We start from the raw sequence: 23,656 nt of genomic DNA on the forward strand, positions 1-23,656 counted from the left end.
GCCATCCTTCCAATATTTTTCTCATTTCCCATCATACTACTTATTTTTAAACAAATTCTACTTTATCGATGTCATAGTAATGCATAATGTATGTTAATTTTTTCCATTATTCAGAGAATAAAATTCTACAAAACCAATATGGTTTAAAAGACTGTATGGATCAGTAACCTATCTTTCTAGACTTGTTATTGTTTGAATAAAAATTTGTTACCTCAAAAGCACATGTGTTGATTATTGCCAATGCAACAAGATTCAAAGATGGGTTTTTAGGTAAGGATTAGGGCTCTGACCTCATCAGAGGATTAATCCATTTGGTGGATTAATCCATTAATCGCTGAATGGACTACTTTATGGTAACTGTAGGTCAGTGGGGTATGGCTGGAGGAAGTAGGTCTCTGGGATTGTGGCCTTAGATACAATCTTCCCTGACCCCTTCCTCTGTGTCTCTCTGCTTCCTGGCCTCCATGAGCTGAGAAAATTTCCTGTGCCACATCTCAAGCCCACAGCATTGGAGTTGGCTTGCCATGGACTGAACCTCTGAGACAAAATAAACTTTTCCTCCTCTAAGTTTTTCTTGTCAGATATTTTGGTTATAGAAACAGAAGCTGACTAACCCAAGGCCCAATCACTCCTTTCAGTTGCTTCATCATCAAGCTTCTTTCTGCCTAAAGGCATTCCCATGTTCTGCTTTCTCTAACTGAAACACTCTTTATTTTTCTCCCTCATTACCTGACAAATTCCTATTCATTCTTCACGGGTGAACCACTTAAGATAAGAGAATAAAAAATGGGTAATTGTATCTGATTCTAAGTATAAGGAATAGAGCAAAGTTGATGAAAGGGAAATGAAAATACATGAGCAACCTGTGTAAAGAAATTGGCGGCTTACGGACTGGCTGTGAGATATAAAAATATGAGAGAAAAATAGAGCACAGATTTATGAAAGCCACCTAATACCTTCATTTTTTCTGATTTCCACTTACCAAAAGTCTTAACATGTTATATGTTTATATATATTAAATAATGTAGAAGAACTTATTCTGCAGAGAATGATACCAAAAACATATTTTAAGCCTTAGTCTGAATTAATGGAGAAATTCAGAGTCCATGCAAAGCAGAGGTACCTGAACCAATTTGTACTGTTTTTTTTCCCCAATCTGTTTCCTTGATGATCTATAGCTGTACTGTTCAATGTGGTAGACATCAGTCACATGAAGTTGTTGTAAAATGGAAACCAATAAATATAGCATTCATCCATATTTTAAGAGCTTAATAGCTATATGAGACCATGTACTACCATATTTAACAGATGTAGACATTTCTGTCTTCTCAGGATATTCTCTTGGGAAGAGCTCATTGATACAGACATTTTTCAGAAGATGTGGACTTGAGGTAAATCCAAATTCATCACTTGAAATATGTAAAGTATAATTTAGAAGTTTAAATGTTAAACCAATTTCTCATCTTCTTTTAAGAGAAGTTATGAAAACTATAAGATCTCAAGCTCATATCTTTTGGGAGAAAGGAATAAGAGTGAAGCAAAGTGGCAGTTCAAGGAGACTAAAGAGAAAAGTAAATCCACAGAATATACTGAAGTCAGGGTTTTGGATGCCTTAATTGACTTAAAAGGGGGATTAAGGAAATATCATAAAAATTTAAAAGTTTCAAAGATCATTTATCTAACCAGACCTCTGGATGAAATTTAAGGTGTGTCTTTATATGGCCATAGGATTTTTAAAAGTGTTTTTTGAGGCACTTTGTCACATGCTAACTAAGCATTATCAAAGTGAGTATAATATGCCACAGAATCTATATCTTACAAAGGTGTATTAAAGTATATCTTACTGACTTTGTGCAACATATAGGCAAACAAAAGTAAGACATACTGAAATCCTCTCTAGTGCTAATTTTTAACTTGCCATATTATTAAAAAACATTATGCGCTTTCTGTATTTATTTAGTATATATGGATGCCTGCAATTGATGTAGATGCTCTTGGAAGATTAGCACTTAGAGGCTGCAGTTGCTAAAATTTTACAATTTCTGTCCTCATCATCCAAAACAAAGTGTTGACTATGGTCTCAGGCCAGGTTTTCTAAAAGCAGAGGCTGAGAAAGAGATGCTTCTGAAATGATTTATTTCAAAGTGCTTTCAAGAGAAGAAGGGGAAAATAGAGGGAGAAGAGACTTTAGCAATATTGTGTTCTTAGGTAGAAACTGCATGCTAATGTCATGTTGAGAAAATCCCATATTAACCAACCATAGATTGCTGGCTGTTAATTGTTGTGGCACAAGTTTTTGAAAAGAAGACCTCTGTTCAGCCCAGGCTAGTTCTCTGAAGCGGAAGGAAACAATGAGCTTTAGAGGTCAACCTACAGAGTTACTGAGGGATGGGGGCACCTGCTTAAGGAAAGCAGACCAAAATCACTCATGATGGCTGTGTATAACATATTCACATTATAGTAACTATCAAGTTTTCTTAGGTTCTGGAGGCATGTGAATAATGATTGTGTGTTTGATGTTCTAGACTATAAGATAAAAAGGGATTTTACCATACCGTTCTCCATACCTAGGAAGCCCCACAAAAACACACAGTGGCAAGAAGGGCATTGGATGAAAAATATGCATATTGTTATGAAGAGGAATTGAATTTTCCTAGGTAGATTATCTACAGGTAGATAACAATGGATAATAAAAATTGAGATCATTTGAAACACAGTCAAAATTTAGAGTATAGATCAGGTCGTGTTTTCTGTTGGTAATTGGGCAGTGAGGTATTGTAAGAGAGAGGGGAGGGGGTTGGTTGTGTGGGAGAAAAAGGTGGTTGTTAGAGAGAGAGAGAGAGAGACTAAAGTTTCAGAGAGATAGTAAAAAGTAAAGGGCTTAAATCAAGTGCTCAAAAAACTTAAAAAGCAATCCTTGCATAATTAAGTTGCCTGTCAATCAATGAATGATACTGCAAAATGCAAGGTAGATGAAAGGCAGTTTTGTGGGGTATAGTTATATAAACAGCTGCTGCTTTTTTCCTACTAATTTTTATGCATGCATGTACTCTAGGCATTATTTCACCTTAAGGCAGTTGCAAATGGTCATCTCTCCATGCAGTTTTTTCTTCACACTTGATCCCTTCCTTTGGATAATTCTGCCTTCTTTATCTGATTTTAGCTTAGACAGGAGCAGTTCATCCTAGAATGTCCTTTCCCTCTTAATTCTTGATTAGTGCTGCTTTGCCTAAGTGCACTTCATATATACCACCCAAAAGCATCTCTCAGACTATTGTACTAGCACATTTATGAATCTGGATTACAATTCTGTAAAGGTGACAATCTTTGTTTTTCAATTTACCTGTCCCTGACACAGAGGTAGGGACATAGTTTGTGCTTAATTGATGGGCTGAATAAACAAATTGTTGATGAAATTAATCCTGAAATAATCATAGTTATAGAGATATTTTAAATGTTGTATTCGTAAAAAGTTACTAAGATTAATTAGGGTTCATTGTGGTATTTTAGGCTATCATTAGAGTATAGCAAAAATAACTATTATCTCAAGCCATTCATAGAATTAGATAAACATGTAGAAATAAAGAAGCAAAAATAGAGAGGTTTAGAAAGATTACAAAGACACAGACAGTGAAAGAAACTTCTAAGTAAAAGAGATAAATAAGAGAAATTGAAGGAAATATATGGAAGAAATAGAGAAATATTCAAAGGCACAGTAAAGTACATAGTCATAGGAGAAACTGATTAAGAAGAGGCTAATTAGACTGAGATAAGTAATATTGATAATAGAGCTGTCTCTTTGGTATTCAAAAGCCAAACAATTGCTTTATCTCTATTAAGATACCCTGAAGGCTTGCCTTATTTCATCATTTTAGAACTATCTTGAAATTAAGACTTAATAAATCATTTTGAACATTTCCCATGACGTCAAATTTGGATTCAGGGTTTATTCGGAGTAGGTATAATTTATAGTTCAAACAAAAAGGTAGAAAATATCTTCAGATATGAAGAAAATTAGCACTTTTAATAACTCTTTAGTTTTCAAAGGCTTTTCACTGGATGATAGCCTAGTTATGAGAGTCTAATTTAGGGGATATGGCTCTGTAAATTGTAACCTGGTTTGTGTGCATCATTGTTTAACAACTAGCTCTCAGGGGAGAGAGGAGGAGGACCTGATTGGTAGCATGTGCCAATTTCTGTGGTGTAAATTCTCTCACTTTAGCCAATTTTAACTCACCAGTATTTTAACATTGCATGTGGATTAGGGAGAGAGTTGTGTACAATTAATTCTCAAGGAGTACTAAAACTGATAGCCCAAATTTTGATACTTTTTATGCATGAAAAAAATAGTTAATTACCATACTAGATTTCATCCATCCTTCCTTTCTTTTTTTTAGGGGGTGGGGGTATTACTGGGAATTGAACCCAGGAACGCTCTGCCACTTCCCAGTCCTAACTTTCCCAGGCTGACCTTATACTTGCAATCTTCCTGCCTCTGCCTTCTGAGTCACTGGGATTACAGGTGTACACTAGCATGCCAAAGTACCTGATTTCTAAATGCACTAGTCAACAGTCACAAGTGTCATAAATCCAACCTAATTTAGTTTAAGTTTGTTCTTAAGCTAGTTGTTTTCTGCTTATATAATATTTTAAATGAACATGATTTATGTCTAATATGGTTTATTAACCACAATAAATGGTTAATAAACCATATTATGTACAATAATATGTACAATAATAGTACAATAAATATAATAAACCATATTATGTACAATAATATGTACAATAATATGTACAATAATAGTATACAATATGAATACTCTCTTAGGCAGTTAGCTATGAGGATATGCTATATTGCCCAAAAGATAAATAAAACATTTTTGTTGCTTCTTCATGTGTAATGTATTTTGGAATTTTGTTCTGCTTTGGTCACATGATGTTCAGTTAGCTCTATTATGTAAAATGAAGTTGTTAAAGATAAAGTATGAGTTTGAACACAATGATAAAGTTTTCAGCTTTCACCTTATTGGAGATTCTGATGCTAATATGCTCAGTTTGAGACAAGAAAAATTCTCACATTTCAATGAGGTTATGGTGAGAGATAATGACATGTTATGATCTAATTTTCCAAGTAGATACAAAGTTCACCTTGAGGCTGCTTTGCATTGTTGAGTAATAAAAGAAAAATGACTCATTTTGGATCAAAGTCATTTTTCACCTCTGCTGAGTGCTTAAACATTTGTTCAAATGTAGCTGTTCTGAATCTGTAATTCTAATACTTGCCAAGTACCTCCAGCTCTTAACAGTATAATATATAAAGTGAGTGTCAGTTGATTTCTACATCTTGACATATGTGGAATTTATACTTCAGTAACAAAGGAAACATCAAACTATCTGGTCAATAAAAGAAAAATAAGTACTCTATAAAGAAAGAAATATGTGGAAGACAATTCTTTAAAATGTTATTTTAATAGCCAGTTATATGCAATTATATTTCATTTGTCACATTACAGTTTAATTTTTAAAGAGTTAATATATATTTAGATGAATCTAGACAACGAATTCCTCACATTGATATACATCTTTCAAGCAAGGCACTGATTGCCCTTTGTTCCTTACTATCTTTTCTAGAAGGATTGTACAGAAAATCATCTTGGAAGACAGTAATGACATCTTCTGGAGCTAAAGGCGTACATGATTTCTTTCCAGTATAATAAAGACAGTGCCTCCCTTCAGACAAAAAGGACAAGCATGCTTATTACCAGTTGTAAAATATTAGGTTCCCTAAGCTCAAAGTCCACTCCCATAACTGAAATTACTGCATGTTCAGCTATCTTCTTACCCAATTATGTAGCTATGTAAGAACTGTGGCTCAAGAAAATAACACTGGAATGTTGATGGTATAGCAACCCCTATTTCTTTGTGCAATAATCCATTTTTTGAAATTTTTGTACCAGGAATCTTGTATCTTTTGTTGGAATTCATAATTGTGTCAGTCTTCCAGAATAGAGGAATATGAAAAGTATGATGCTAGCTAACATTGTAAAATTGAAATAAAATGTTAATTTCTGAAGCAAAACTGAAAGGATGTGTAGGGTCTGTGGTTGGTATTGCTGAAGGAAAGTAAAAGGAATAACCCATGGAAAGGCATGGCAACCTGAAAGTGCATCCCATGTTTAGGGAACTATCTATAGATCAGCATTTCTAAAACTCATGGCTCAAAATTGGAAATAGTGAATGGTAGATGTTCCTGGTCATGTTAGCAGAACCAAATCATGAAAGTTCTTGAATACCATACTATTTAATTGATGAGGAGTGAAAGCATTTTGAATAGGGGGATGCCTGATCAGATTTGTGCTCTAGAAATACCATTTCCTGTGCTGAAGACTGAAGCAATTTTCTCAGAATAGAAAGGGAACCCAAGTTCAGGGTATTGGGTTAGTCTTGGAGAATAGGAGGAGCTCATGTACTTGTTATAAAATAATCTTTTTGATATGCAAGGATTTACTTTTGTATCTCCAGATCAATATTAAAACTGTTTTATTATGTTTCTTCTTATAAATTAATGAAACAAGCTCTCAGAGGTTCAAATTAATAGCTTGTTCAAATTAAATTGAAAAAATGTGGTGCTTTTAATAACATATTGTGAAAGTTTTTGCAGACATACTACTTCCTTAGGGAAAGACTCTCTAATATTACTTACAAAAAGCTCCTTCTTAGAATAGGAACAACAGAACACAGCCAATATACCTCCATGCTTAAAAATATCTATCTACCTACTTACCTATTATCTGTCATCATCTATCTGTATATATAAAATATCTGGTTAGAAGATTTATGACTATGTCCAAAGATCAAAACAATGTGCTTACCTTACTCAGTATTTTCTCACTTGAAAGTAACAAAAACTTGTTTATATTTCCTTCAACACTAAAGGGAATTTCCTGCTTTATATAACTAGAAAGTCCAGGGATAGAAAAAGTATATCAGTTTGAATTTTGTGGGGGTATAATTAGGAGAAATTCTAACTGAAAATGCTTAAATGAGCATATTAGCTTATTAGATCATTTAATTGCAAAATCCATTTATAGGAAATCTTCCAGTAAAGTTTGATCAATTTTATTTTGAGATATTTCTCTTTGTTGGTCATTTGTAAGCTTCATCTGGAAGTTGAGGTTCATCGTAGTGGCAAATACACAAAGCAGATAAAACGCCTCATATTAATATGCTGATTGTTCAACGGGGAACAATATTTTCCCCTAACCTTTATATGGTTTCTTATAACTTTATCCAATAGCTTTTTAATATGAGTTTTTCCTAATTCTAAGTCAATCACTGTGGACAGAGGAATGCTATGTGATTGAATTAATTAAGGGTTAAATATGCATCTGCAAACCAATACTTAGGGTTTGCAGAATATGTTTAAGATAAGTAGCATGAAGTGATCATGACCCATTCTTCAAACTGGGTTTATAGTCAATTCCAACAAAATGGCTTGGTTTCTATACTGTGGAGGAAGTGAAATAGACACTAGGATAGTAATTCTTCTGCAAGAGGCATGAATGCTTGTTTAGATTAGTCCTGGGAAAGGTGACATTCTGGGAGCAGTGTATAAGGTCAGATCTAGTCAAACAAACAGCATGGGATTAAAATGAGGACTTGGTAGATTCCCAAATAAAAATAAGGATATGATTAAAGAAAAGAAATGATTAATGGGCAAAATAACAAAAATTGCAGGGGTATGTCCAATATAAAAAAAATTAAATTGTTTCATGTCAGCCAAATCCAAATAACATCTGTGTTTAATTGAATTAATTGAAGTATATTTATGACTGATAGCTAAAGTTTCTTATTTTCTTAGTTTGTTCAGCTGCTTTTAAAAACTACTATAAGCTACTATAAAAACTACTTTAAAAACTACTATAAAACTACTTTTAAAAGTACTATAAGCGGGGTGGTCTATACACAATAGAAGCTTATTTCTCACAGTCTGGAGACTGACATCCAAGATCAAAGCACTAACTCATATGGTGTCTGATGAGGTCCTCCTCCTGATTTACAGACAAAGCCCTCTTGTGTCCTCACATGGTGAAAGAGGCCAGCTGGGTGTCTGGAGACCTTTTATGAGGGCATCAATCCCAATCTTGGGGGCTATTCCCTCCTGACCTAATCACCTCTTCACATCCCCACTTTTATATTATCATGTTAGCATCAAGACTTTGACATAAGCATTTGGAGGAGAGACATAAACACTGAGACAGTAGGTAAGTATTCTTATTTACAATATAAGATAAACCCACTTGGATAAAATTGAATATTTAACCTGCATCCTCACTTAAAATTACTTTCTTATATTAACAGAAGATTAAGTAAAAATGACAGTAACAGACTTAGAAGATTGTATGACTTTTACTATGCTTAGAAGTTAATGTCTTTGGAATAATTTTCAAATATTTTTTGACATGTATAAAGAAGATGAAAACCCACACAAGGCAGAGTAAATCCCAGCTTTGGCCTGAGCATCCTATATTCACTTGACTGCAGGAGTCACTGAACATTATCTTTTATTCAAAAACACATTTCAAAATTATTTCCACTTTTATGAAATAATCTAAAACTTAGGTAGCATTATACAGCATTATGTAGTATAAGTGACCATGTCAGGAACAATGTTGATGAAGAAGAAAAATGGGCTAACATTCGAGGGGGGAAATGCCATTTTTAAAAGCCTTCTTAATTCAAAATGTATTAACATATTAAATGCTCCACAGAGTCTGATTAGTGGACCTGCTTATCATACATACAATCTTTGTATAAGCCAATTTCCAGTTTAGTTTTTAACTCTACCTTTCATAATAGCACTGCTAACACATTTACAGCTGTTAAAGTTTTTTTTTTTTGTTTTTTTTTTTTTTTTTTTTTTTTTGCCAACCCCATTTAAGAGGAAAATATTTTTCTTAAGTCAAGCACAAGAAATATTAAATGTTTATTTGAACATGACTCAACTTTGAAACCTATTATTGATATGAATAAATTATATAATAGGAAGTCGACTCTCTTTCATTCATGCTGTGATTTTATAATGGATGACATTATTATTATTGATGCTGGCTTTCAAGTATGTCTAGATTGAATCAAAGCATCAACTCCAAATCAAGAGTTATGGAGCTTATCTTTTTTTAACTTTTATTTTATTTTTTAATTTTTATGTGGTGCTGAGGATGGAACCGAGGCCTCACACATGTGAGGCAAGCGCTCTACCACTGAGCCATAACCCCAGCCCCAGGGAGCTCATCTTTTCTAATGAAATGGATTTCCACCTCTTTACCTGTGGTGCAGGATGAGACACTATATAACAAAGTCAATTGTATGACTGTTTTTCTAAGAGCCCTATCTTCTTTGCATTATTTCATCTTTCTTAGTCTTCAGTAGCCCTAGCAATGATAGAATTCTGCTTAATTCAAAGAGTCACTTAACTATATTTATGGAAGGTACCTAAGCAGTATAATAGAAAGAAATAAAATATTTTCCTGACCCCAAGAGCTTTAAATCTAATAGAAAAAAGTATGTTTATGACTGTGTTGAATGCTTAATGAATAGGTAAAATCAAATATAAAGTAGATATTTTATTATTTTTATTATTATCATTATTATATCATGTTAAATGAAAATTACAGAAAGTGCTAAAATGATACCCAGCAGCTGGTGATTATGAGTGCACAAGGAAAAATCTGGAAAGAAAATGCTCTAAAAATGTATAGAAAGTACACATTGCTGAAGTTGCAAACATTAAAATTATTTTCCACATTTGTAAAATTTGCCATAGGTCAAATAAAGCACATGTTTATAGGAACTTAGTACATGGCAAATAATTGAAAATGAAAATTCCCAAAGAATCTGTAATAAGTTTTGAAATTTTTTTAATGGGCCGACTTGAAGGGTTTGGATCACCATGTAGCCGGGCATTTTCCAAAAGTGAATGTAACCAATCTGCAATTTCCTAAATATTCTAAAGGGAGAAATAAAGACTTAATAGAGTGTTGCCCTTTAGTCATTAGTGTAATCCTTTAAAAAGTACAGGTATTTGATTTTCTAAGCAATCACTGAATATTTCAGCAGTAGTATTAAGAAATTTGCCTCTGGGCATCTCTTAACAATTTTTTATGTGACATGATTGGCTATTGGCTTAGGAAATAAATTAAAAATCACTAGAACATTGTGGCTATTTTCCAGCCCCATTTCAGGCTTTATTCCAAATGAAGCTGATTTCAAAGAATTTGAGGGAGGAAAAAAAATCACAAAGGCAGAACTTGTTTAGTAAGGTTTAGCAGTAGTTGAGACCTCATCTTTCATATTTTATTCTTTTTACCTCTATGGGAGGGTGATGACTATATTGAGAGGAGGGAGGGAGGGAAGAAGAGAAAAAGTAGATTTTTAAAGGGTGGTGAACCTGTAATGATTATTTGTTATAATTGCTAGTTTTTTTTTTCTTTCAACAAAGTCCTTGTACATTTCAGCTCTTGCAAGCAGCAGTCTAGTTCTACATTATGCCTGTTTTTTTTTTTCCAAGTGTACATGGAAATAAATAGGTAGTATCTTAGGAGTGTTTTCTACCATATAGACGTGGAGTTTGCCTTCTGCAGGGAGATTATTTTTCACAATTAAGTTAATAACAGTTTATCCCTAGAATTTTCAGATTACTTCTCCATCATTTCCTACTCAAATATATATTTGAAGAAGAAATTGAAAGGGCCTCTATGCAACATGGTAACAACAGAGCTTGCCTTAGATGAAATGAAGAAAATTCAGTTAGGTGAAGAGCTTGGATCTTGGATTTCCAATCTCTGTGCCCCTGTGGCCTTGGATAAATCTGTGAACAGTTTTCTCACCAAATGGTGATTCCAAAAGCACTTATTTCAAACTGACCTTCTGAGGAATAAATATGATAGTGTAAGTAAAGTAGTTGGCTCTCAGAAATGGAAGAGGGCAGAAGACCTCTCATCTCAATTTTCCTTCTTATGAGGTACCATTTGAAGAAAAAAATGCTCACATAGTCTGATTTTTTCCTGATGAGTTCAAGCAACCCAAATCAAGTCGGCTGCCTTTGGTGACTTCTAGAAAACTACCCTCATCAAAAGATGATATTAGAATGGTGAACAATGAATGTTTCCCCGGAGGCCTCATGTTCTAGTTTCACACAGGATAAAAACACAAAACCCCGCTTTCTAGCTTCAACAGCATTTCTGTGTGACTTCAATCAAAAATAAACTCAGTGTCATAAGGACCAAGGGAGCTGAAGATAATATTATACTTCATGAAATGAAGTTACTTTTAAGAGTGATTTTCTAAGATCTAAAAATAGTTTCTTTTTGGTATGGCCTCATGGGTTTGCTACAAACTTTGTGAAATGTCAAGATTTGATATTGCTTTGAATAGATTTCCAAATCAGTAAGCACCAAGTATACTGCACACTTGATCTCTTCCATTTCTAAAGCATTTTCATGAAATAAACATTAAAAAGTACAAGCAAGTTGTTTTAAACAGTGGAAAACGTCTTTAAAGACTGATTTTGTAGTTATATGAACTGAATCCTGGATAAGTTTAGATAATTTATCATAAATCACAGGACATATGGCAAATTTTGTAATATCATGCACATAAAGTACCATGAATTTTGCCATTCTGGTCATTACTGTGTCTGCTTCCTCAAAAATATTCTTACTTTATATTTTCTCCAAGAGATTTATGATACTGGTACCCCCACACACACAAAAATAAAGACACTGATAAATTTGGGCAGCATATTTGAAAATATTTTGAAAAACATACAAGCTTTTCCTGGACAAAAAGGTCAGAGTCCTGGGAGACAATACTTTTCAGAACTGTTAAAAAGTCCTGCTTTAAATCTTCACATGGTTATTTTGGACACCTCTTTTGTGAATTCGTCTTAGGGATCAAAACTCTGAGAATGTTTACTTTCCTTTCTAGACTTAAGAATTGAAAATGCCCAGAAGATGGCACTCGGGAAAATCTGCTCAGCCTTTCAGAAATAGGGCTCACCTGTAATGCAAATGAAAACACAAAGACAGGAATCCAGGAGATAGTTTTTGATCTCAGGGAGTGAGAGCCACTTGTAAAGTCCCAGAGATTGCTGTTGCTGTCAGACATTTAGTTCAAGGGGAAGCAGGTGAAAATGAATGTATTAGCTAAATGGGAAACTGAGTTACTTAATTCACCCACAGATAAGGGGAATAGCATTCATTTAATCTGAAGTGAGCAGACCTCATTCAATCTGATTCTTTTTCTCAAAATGTATAGTGCTGTATCTTATATAAAATGATTAATTTGTATAATTTTTATACCTCACACCCTACAATATATTTGTTGACAAAATTTCATATTACTTGATCTTTTAATTTTTATTTTATGATCTAGACTGAGAGTGGAAAGAGATAGCAAAAGTACATGGAGATGCATGGATTTCTTTTTTTTTTTTATTTATTGGTTGTTCACAACATTACAAAGCTCTTGACATATCATATTTCATACATTAGAATCAAGTGGGTTATGAACTCCCATTTTTACCCCAAATACAGATTGCAGAATCACATCGGTTACACATCACATTTTTACATACTGCCATATTAGTGACTGTTGTATTCTGCTACCTTTCCTATCCTCTACTATACCCCCTCCCCTCCCCTCCCATCTTCTCTCTCTACCCCATCTACTGTAATTCATTTCCCTCCTAGTTTATTATCCCATTCCCCTCACAACCTCTTATATGTAAATTTTGTATAACAATGAGGGTCTCCCTCCATTTCCATGCAATTCCCCTTTTTTCTCCCTTTCCCTCCCACCTCATGTCTCTGTTTAATGTTAATCTTTTCTTCCTGCTCTTCCTCCCTGCTCTGTTCTTAGTTGCTCTCATTATATCAAAGAAGACATTTGGTATTTGTTTTTTAGGGATTGGCTAGCTTCACTAAGCATAATCTGCTCTAGTGCCATCCATTTCCCTGCAAATTCTATGATTTTGTAATTTTTTATTGCTGCATAGTACTCCATTGTGTATAGATGCCACATTGTTTTTATCCATTCATCTATTGAAGGGCATCTGGGTTGGTTCCACAGTCTAGCTATTGTGAATTGTGCTGCTATGAACATCGATGTGGCAGTATCCCTGTAGCATGCTCTTTTAAGGTCTTCAGGGAATAGTCTGAGAAGGGCAATAGCTGGGTCAAATGGTGGTTCCATTCCCAGCTTTCCCAGGAATCTCCATACTGCTTTCCAAATTGGCCGCACCCGTTTGCAGTCCCACCAGCAGTGTAAAAGAGTACCCTTTTCCCCACATCCTCGCCAGCACTCATTGTTGTTTGACTTCATAATGGCTGCCAATCTTACTGGGGAGAGATGGTATCTTAGGGTGGTTTTGATTTGCATTTCTCTGCTAGAGATGATGAGCATTTTTTCATGTACTTGTTGATTGATTGTATGTCCTCCTCTGTGAAGTGTTTGTTCATGTCCTTGGCCCATTTGTTGATTGGGTTATTTGTTTTCTTATTGTCTAATTTTTTGACTTCTTTGTATACTCTGGATATTAGGGCTCTATCTGAAGTGTGAGGAGTAAAAATTTGTTCCCAGGATGTAGGCTCCCTATTTACCTCTCTTATTGTTTCTCTTGCTGAGAAAAAACTTTTCAGTTTAAGTAAGTCCCATTTGTTGATTCTTGTTATTAACTCTTGTGCTATGGGTGTCCTATTAAGGAATTTGGAGCCCGACCCCACAATATGTAGATCGGAGCCAACTTTTTCTTCTATCAGACGCAGAGTGTCTGATTTGATATCTAGCTCCTTGATCCACTTTGAGTTAACTTTTGTGCATGGCGAGAGAAAGGGATTCAGTTTCATTTTGTTGCATATGGATTTCCAGTTTTCCCAGCACCATCTGTTGAAGATGCTATCCTTCCTCCATTGCATGCTTTTAGCTCCTTTATCAAATATAAGATAGTTGTAGCTTGGTGGATTAGTCTCTGTGTCCTCTATTCTGTACCATTGGTCCACCGCCTGTTTTGGTACCAGTACCATGCTGTTTTTGTTACTATTGCTCTGTAATATAGCGATACCAGATTTCAAACTATACCACCTGATTCACAATTCTTGCATAGAATTGTTTTTGCTATTCTGGGTCTTTTATTTTTCCATATGAATTTCATGATTGCTTTATCTATTTCTACAAGAAATGCCGTTGGGATTTTGATTGCATTGCATTAAACCTATAGAGAACTTTTGGTAATATCGCCATTTTGATAATGTTAGTTCTGCCTATCCATGAACAGGGTATATTTTTCCATCTTCTAAGATCTTCTTCTATTTCTCTCTTTAGGGTTCTGTAGTTTTCATTGTATAAGTCTTTCATCTCTTTTGTTAGGTTGATTCCCAAGTATTTTATTTTTTTTGAGGATATTGTGAATGGAGTGTTTTTCCTCATTTCTGTTTCAGAAGTTTTGTCGCTGATATACAGAAATGCCTTTGATTTATGTGTGTTGATTTTATATCCTGCCACTTTGCTGAATTCATTTATTAGTTCTAGTAGCTTTTTTTTGTAGACCATTTTAGGTCTTCTAGGTATAGAATCATGTCATCCGCAAATAGTGATAATTTAAGTTCCTCTTTTCCTATTTTTATGCCTTTAATTTCTTTCGTCTGTCTAATTGCTCTGGCCAGTGTTTCGAGAACTATATTGAATAGAAGTGGTGATAGGGGGCATCCCTGTCTTGTTCCAGATTGTAGAGGGAATGCCTTCAATTTTTCTCCATTCAGAATGATGCTAGCCTGAGGCTTAGCATAGATAGCTTTTACAATGTCGAGGTAAGTTCCTGTTATCCCTAGTTTTTCTAATGTTTTGAACATAAAGGGATGCTGTACTTTGTCGAATGCTTTCTCTGCGTCTATCGAGATGATCATATGGTTCTTATCTTTAAGTCTATTGATGTGGTGAATAACATTTATTGATTTCTGTATATTGAACCATCCTTGCATCCCAGGGATGAATCCTACTTGATCATGGTGCACAATTTTTTTAATGTGCCTTTGTATCCGATTCGCCAGAATTTTATTGAGGATTTTTGCATCTAGGTTCCTTAGAGATATTGGTTGGTAGTTTTCTTTCTTTGAGGTGTCTTTGTCTGGTTTCGGAATCAGGATGATGTTGGCCTCATAGAATGAATTTGGCAGAGCTCCCTCTTTTTCTATTTCCTGAAATAACTTGAAAAGTATTGGTATTAATTCTTCTTTAAAGGTTTTGTAAAACTCCGCTGTATACCCATCCGGTCCTGGGCTTTTCTGGGTTGGTAGTCTTTTGATGGCTTCTTCAATTTCATCCATTGATATTGGTCTGTTCAAATTGTGTGTATCCTCCTGACTCAGTCTGGGCAAATCATATGACTTAAGGAATTTATCGATGGCTTGACTATCTTCTATTTTATTGGAATATAGGTTTTCAAAATAATTTCTAATTGTCTTCTGTATTTCTGAAGCGTCTGTTGTGATATTGCCTTTTTCATCCCGTATGTTAGTAATTAGAGTTCTCTCTCTTCTTCTCTTTGTTAGCATGGCTAAGGGTCTGTCGATCTTATTTATTTTTTCAAAGAACCAACTTTTAGTTTTGTTAATTTTTTCAATAGTTTCTTTTGTTTCAATTTTGTTGATTTCTGCTCTGATTTTAATTATTTCTTGCCTTCTGCTACATTTGCTGTTGTTTTGCTCTTCCTTTTCTAGGGCTTTGAGATGAAGTGTGAGCTCATTTATTTGTTGGTTTTTCCTTTTTTTGAGGAATGACCTCCAGGCGATGAATTTCCCTCTTAAAACTGCTTTCATTGTGTCCCAAAGATTCCGATATGTTGTGTCTGTATTTTCATTTATCTCTAAGAATTTTTTGATTTCCTCCTTTATGTCTTCTGTAACCCATTGATCATTCAGTAACATATTGTTCATTTTCCATGTGATGTAGGATTTTTCCTTCCTTCCTTTTATAATTGATTTCCAGTTTCATTCCGTTATGATCAGATAAAATGCATGGTATTATCTCCACCCCTTTATATTTACTGAGGGTTGCCCTATGGCATAATATATGGTCTATTTTTGAGAAGGATCCATGTGCTGCTGAGAAAAAAGTATATCCACTTGATGATGGTTGATATATTCTATATATGTCAGTTAAGTCTAGGTTATTGATTGTGATATTGAGGTCAATAGTTTCTTTATTCAACTTTTGTTTGGAGGATCTGACCAATGGTGAGAGAGGTGTGTTGAAGTCACCCATAATTATTGTGTTGTGGTCCATTTGATTCTTGAACTTGAGGAGAGTTTGTTTTATGAACGTCGCAGCACCATTATTTGGTGCATAAATATTGATAATTGTCATGTCTTGTTGGTGAATGGTTCCTTTTAACAGTATATAATGTCCTTCCTTATCCCTTTTGATTAACTTAGTCTTGAAGTCGTTTTTATTCGATATGAGATTGGCCACCCCTGCTTGCTGTCGAGGACCGTGTGTGTGGTATATTTTTTCCCAACCTTTCACCTTCAGCCTGTGTATGTTTTTTCCAATCAGTTGTGTCTCCTGGAGGCAGCATATTGTTGGATTTGTTTTTTTGATCCTTGTTACCAGCCTATGTCGCTTTATTGGAGAGTTTAAGCCATTAACGTTTAGAGTTACTATTGATATATGGTTTGTACTTCCTGCCATGTTTGATTATTTATCTTTTTTTTTTTTGTAATTTAGTTTGTTTCTCCATGATTAGCTTTCCCCCCCATCCTCTGTCTTTACCGAGGCACTTCCCGCTGATGGTTTTGGTTATTGTTTTTCATTTCTTCCTCGTGTAGTGTTTTGCTCAAGACGCTTTGCAATGCTGGTTTTCTGGCTACAAATTCTTTTAGCTTTTGTTTATCATGAAAGATTTTTATTTCGTTGTCGTACCTGAAGCTTAATTTTGCTGGAAACAGAATTCTTGGTTGGCATCCATTGTCTTTCAGTGTTTGAAATACGTTGTTCCAGGATCTTCTCGCTTTCAGCGTCTGTGATAAAAAATCCGTTGTTAACCTTATTGGTTTACTCCTGAATGTAATCTGTCTCTTTTCTCTTTTAGCTTTTAATATTTTCTCTTTGTTCTGTATATTGGATATCTTCATAACAATGTGCCTTGGCGTTGGTCTACTGTGATTTTGTGTGCTTGGTGTCCTGTATGCATCTTCAATTTGTATATCTGTTCCCTTTTTTATTTCTGTAATTATTTCATTCAGCAGGTTACTCATTCCCTTGGTATGAATCTCTGTACCTTCCTCTATCCCGATGACTCGTAAGTTTGGTTTTTTTATGTTATCCCAAATCTCTTGGATGTTTTTCTCGTGATTTTTTACCAGCCTATCTGAGTTGGCTAGACTCTTTTCAAGATGATATATTTTGTCTTCATTATCTGACGTTCTGGCTTCTACTTGCTCCACTCTGTTAGTGATACTCTCGATTGAGTTTTAATATGGTTTATCGTTTCCTTCATTTCTAGAATTATTGATTTTTTTTTATAATCTCTATCTCCTGATAAAGATGCTTAACTTCTTCTTTTATCTGTTTATGTAATTCATTTTCAATGTGATCTTTCACTGTTTGGATTTGCTGTCTGGTATCCTCTTTAAGGTTCCTTTCCATCTGTCTAAGGTATTCCTTGAGTTCTTTATATGGCCATTTTTCTGATGACTCTAGGTCCTCCTGAATATTTAGGCTGTCCTTCATTGTTTGTACTCCTTTTCTTCCTTGATTTTTTATGCTCATGTTACTTCTTGTTCTGTTTGACTGCTGAGTTACTGTTTACTCTTATAAATTTATTTGATGCTTCGGATGAGAGATATTAGAAGGGAAGGGAAGAAGTCATTTACAGGCAAAGGGGCTTTCCCCACTATAAATTCTCTGCTGACTGAGGTGTGACATCTGAATGGAAGCTTTCCCACATTCACAAGGTTTCTCTCCAGTATGAATTTCTTGATACACGAGGATTTGCTTTTGACTAAAGATATTTCCACATTTCTTACATTTAGAAGGCTTCTCTGTATGACCTCCCAAGTCTTGTTGCTTCTCTGTTCATCATCTTCTCAGGCTTTTTCTGACAAGTCTTCTTTTCCACTTTTTCCCCACCATCCAATGGATCTTCTTGCATCAGTGGAGGATCATATAGTTTGGTCTCTTTATCACCACTGGGCAATTCCTCTTGAAGAAATCAAGAGAGAGTCCTGCATGCCACGTGGACCAAGAGACCGTCCTGACCCGCGGACAAAGACCAAAATGTGCACTCGGTGGCCCGCACCTGCGCACCGAGATGCATGGATTTAATTCTTTCTTTTTGCTTTCAAAGCCTAATGTTGTTAATTGTTGGTATTGATGGTTCCCAAAGAGAACATCTTTACTGACTGGGTACATGGTTGTCTTCACAGTCATTTATTGAAGTTTGTATTTATAGCCATGGGTTAGCTAGTTCTTCATGCTTCCACAGTGTATAATCCTAATGATTGTCAGACTTCTGGGTGACCTAGCTTCTACAAGATCAGTTTCACAGTGATTCAAGGCCTGGGTATTAGAGTAATTCCTATCTCAGAATGGGGAACTCACAAATAATCACTTAAAAATTCTAAATAGGAATCAACTGAGATAATTTCTGTTCAAGCAAAGAAAAATTCCAACTCAAAATAGTGAGCATTAAAATTTCCTAGAGATATCAGCCTTCAGGTGTGATTTGAGGAGAGCTCTTACTTTCTCTTTGTTTTCTCCATGTTTTTCTATGCATAACTATCAGCTTACTTCCTACATGACCTCCAAATGTGATCAGCAGTTCTATTCCTCAAATCCATACAGGATACCATCCATAAATATAATTCTTACCTTAATTATTGAATATTATCTTAATTGTTGAACAATACACCTGGGATTTGTTGTGTTGCTCTCAGACATTTCAGGGGAAGCTGCTATTAAAGCTTCATCCTTGGATAAATTTGGTTATTAACCATATCTAAACTAATCATGGTACTAAGCGGAATAAAAATTCTGACTAGGCCAGGCACAGTGGTGCACACCTCTAATTCCAACAGCTTGGGAGGCTCAGACAGGAGGATTGCGAATTCAAAGTCAGCCTCAGCAACGGTGAGATACTACGTAACTCAGTGAGACTCTGGCTCTAATAAAATATAAAAATTGGGCTGGGGATATGGCTCAGTGGTTGAGTGCCCCTGAGTTCAACCCCTGGTAACCCCCCCCCCCAAAAAAAAAAAAATTCTGACTAGATAGCCAGAAGTGGCCTTGGGTCTTCAATGCTATTATACATGTGCTGAGATTGGGACAGAATTTGAATGCCCACTATAATTTCTTATTTTTCATAATGCTGTTACAAGCCATGTATAATCATAGATGTTTAATAATGCAGAGTTTTCCTGAATGGGAATTATGCAAATACTAACACTTAGTGCTCTCAATTTGTTCTTTCATTTTTCTAAGATCATTCATGAGATGCCACAGATGATTTACTTGCTCTTATATCATAGTTTTTATATCATACTTTTGTATTACAGAGTTCATATTACCTGTGTGTTATGTGTGTATGCTTCTGTGTGAAATACAGAGATGCTATTGCCCTTCAAAATAGTGATACTTTCTATAATAAAACTGTAATAAAATATTAAAATATAGGTTTTAAGGCATCAAATATGACATAATTAGGTAAACAATATCATTTCCTTTGATCAATTAAAACAAATTAACATTCCATTATCGAATTCACTTGAGTTTATAATAAATTGAATATTTTATATTATTTGTTACATATTATCATTTAGGAATTAAATTTATATATTAAACAAATATTTGCTAAGTACCTTTCATATTTCATGCAATAAATAAGTAGTGGAAGGAGAAATGTATGATTCCCAATCTGTTGCTTTCCAAAGTTGCCACCAGCCAACAAGTATAGAAGGGAAACATGAATATTGCACAGAATAACAAATAATCACATGCAGGTATACTGGAGTGTTATGGGAACTAAGTTTACTTAGAAATTAATTATCCCTGCATTGCTAGGCTTGACTTGAATCTTAAAAGAGTATATAGGAGCTGCCATCTGAACAAAGAGTAATGAATGTTCACAAAGAGAATGTTGTTAATGTCCAAACTTTAAAAAATGAAGGACTTGGAGATTTGTGTGGGTGAATCATATAATTTGTCATCCAAACTGTGAGAGTAAAAGAGGTCACTAACAATTAAAATTACTTTAAGTTTTGGAATATTATTGACCCATAAATTGGATTTACTGTGTTTATAGAGAGATATAATAATACTAATAAGATGTAGTTTAAAAAGCATTTTTCTAAAAATTAAGAAATTATGAGCCTATTAAATAAAAATTTAAAGTCCTTTTTTCAATTTGATTATCTGAGCATTAAGCCACTAGAAGCAGAATAATTACTTTTGATGCATATTTATATTCTTTAAGTTTCAGTCTTTCAATTTTCTCTGATCTCTAGAAAGAAAAATCTTACTAAAATACTTTAAACAAGTTCTCATATCTAATTTTTCCATAAAGTAGTCTGTGCATCTAATTGATTACACTTTTTAGTTAATATATTTAAAATATTGATAGTTGTAATTGATTCTTTGCTATAGACAATGAGTACTATATAGTTTCAATTAGAAAACTACACACTGTTAAATTTAATTCTCTGGTAAAGTTCATAGAATTCTAACACATGTATAGACTCACATAACCACCAATACAATCAGGGTCAGATTGGTTCTGTTATGCAAAATCGTCTCTATGCTTTTCCTTTGTAGTTAGATATTCTCCCAACTCTTAACCTCTGACCATCAAAATTCTGCACTTACTACAGTTTTATCTTTTTAATGAAAATGCTTTTTCTAAAAAGATAGGATTCCTAATTCATAAATTAATGATTAGATGTATGAATATTTATGTCAAATGTTTTCAGTTACTCTCTTTTTTACTACATTAAGGATACCATTCAATGACAAATTTTGTTGTAACACAAATTCTTAAATTAATCTGCCTCCGTTTATGGTTTTTTAATGGTTCTAGAAATTTTCATGCTATAACAGTTATAGATTTTGGCAGTCATTATTTCATTCCAAAGCAGGATATTGTTTTAGTCAGCTTTTTTTACTGCTATGACCAAAAGACCAGACAAGAATAATTTTAGAGGAGAAAAAGTTTCTTTAGTGCTGTTTCAGAGCTCTCAGACCATAGATGGCCAATTTCATTGTTTTGGACCCACAGAGAGGCAGAACATCATGGTGGAAGGATGTGAAGAAGGAAGCAGCTCAGAACATGGCACCAGAAAGCAAAGAGAATGAACAGTCCTCACCAAGGACAAAATGTAAACCCAACGTCACACTCCCAGTGACCTACCTCCCAGACTTACTGCCCAATTAATCCATCAGTGGATTAATCCAGTGATTAAGTCAAGGCTCTCATAACCCAATCATTTCACCTCTGAAAATTCTTATATTGTCTCACACATGAACTTTTAGGGGACATCTCATATCTAAACCATAGCAGATATGGAAAATAGGGACTCCAAAAAGGGTTCTTTCTATAATTTGAGGTATCCCAAAGCCCAGTCATAAATATTAGAATTAAGTCTTGTACACTAACTAAACTCTATTATTTAATTTCTTTTCAATGATTCTCATGTGCTGGTAGGCACAGATTTCAAAGTTGTATCTTTTAATTAAATTAAACTTGCTTCAATGATTATTCTTTGATAAAAGCTTAAAATGTTGACCTTTTTTGCATGCCAGTTAACATTTTGGTTAAGGTTTTTCAATAGATTTTGAGCAAAATGCAACCAAAATTTAGAGAACCTATGTTAAAACGTTTAATACTCATGTAGCGCACATAAATTTATTTGGCTATCAATTCCTAAAAGGCTTAAAACATTTGTAAAATCAAAATGATACAAAGAAAACATAGGAAGGAACACACTTTCTATATGCTTTTTAATATTTTTTTGTTGTCTTTTTAAAAATTTTTTCTGTATCCTATATTAGCTCCATCATTAAACTTTTGTGGCACTGTTACATGACACATTTATTTGAAAAAAAGAAAAGATAAAATTTCCCCATCATCTTGGTTTATAGACTATATTATCTTGTTTTAGCAGAATTTCGCATTATGTACGATCCACAAAATATTTTACTACATTGCTACATATTGACATATTTAAAGCATTACCAAAAGTAACATAGTTATAATTTTACCCAGGAAATTAATAATAAAATGTATAAGGTATTCATGGTCAAAAACATTCTCAAGATATTTTATGGAGGGACTTACCATCAATTTTCAATACAGATTTCATATATACATAAACTGCAATTTTCTATTTTTGCCATTGATTGTTAATGGAGTAGATTTGTGCATCTCTGAGTTCCTTCCATAGGCCAGCAAACTACTTCCTGGAATCAAAATTGGTCTCACACAGACCTTTGTAGAAAGGACTTATTTTCTTAGATTCTCATGTCCTCGTGCACTCAATCCTTCACTGCTGTCCTCTGAATTATGCCTTTGTGCAGCAGTAATAAGGTGCACAATAGAGTCTTATTTTGTTGCCTTCAGACTTTGCTGCTTATTTTCTTGGACCAAAGGCTATTTTAAACCAATACCTTAAAAATAATCATGTGCTTTTACTTCCCTTCTACAATGTGGATCCTCCATAAGGAAACAGCTGATTTCTAATCCAAGTGACATCTTGGAAAGGGTTGAATCTCCCTCAGGTATGGAGCTGAATCCAACCATTCCAAAGCAGGAAGCAGAGCTTCTAAGCTGACCCACAGACCTGTGAGTATAGAAAACAGTTAATTAATATAATACTCTGGGATTCTAGTATAATTATTTATACAGCAATATTTGACTAATGCAGGCTATAGTCCTCTCTCTAAAAATTTATCCTACTCCTTTCAGTTTATAAATGCTTTGCCTTCATAGAAACATCTACAATCCCTATTTCATGCTTACATTAAGCATTCCTAGATGAACTCCCTATTACTAAGTATTTCATAGTTGTTCTCTGGTATATTCTAGACTGTCTCATGCATAACACAATCATGTAAATCCCTGATAAATACTAAATTATAAAATATTTGCAACATAAATACATCTCCATAGGCTAAACAGTAGACATGAAAAAGATGCCTAAAAATATTGTTAGGGTTTGGATATGGAATGTATCACAAAAGCTTATGTGTTGAGGACTTATTCCCTGGTGCAGCAATGTCTAGAGATGGGTTTCCAAAAAGGGATTGGATTACAACAACTCTAATCTCATCAGTGGATTAATCCCTTCAACAGATTAATAGCTTGAATGAACAACAGGGAATTGAAAACTGTAGGCAGTTGGGATAATTTTGGAGAAAGTAGGTCACTTGGGGTGTTCCCTTGGGGATTATAGCTTGTCCATGGCTCTTCCTTTTTTTATTCTCTCTCTCTCTCTCTCTGATTTCCACGAACTGACCAGTTTTTCTTTATCTTATCCTTTGACCATTTGTTCTGCCTAAGCTAAGGCCCAAAGCAATGGAGTCAGTCAATCATAAAATGCAGCCTTTGGAA

The sequence above is a fragment of the Spermophilus citellus genome (genome assembly GCF_964194105.1).
Source record: "Spermophilus citellus genome assembly, chromosome: 14".
Lineage (NCBI taxonomy): Eukaryota > Metazoa > Chordata > Mammalia > Rodentia > Sciuridae > Spermophilus > Spermophilus citellus.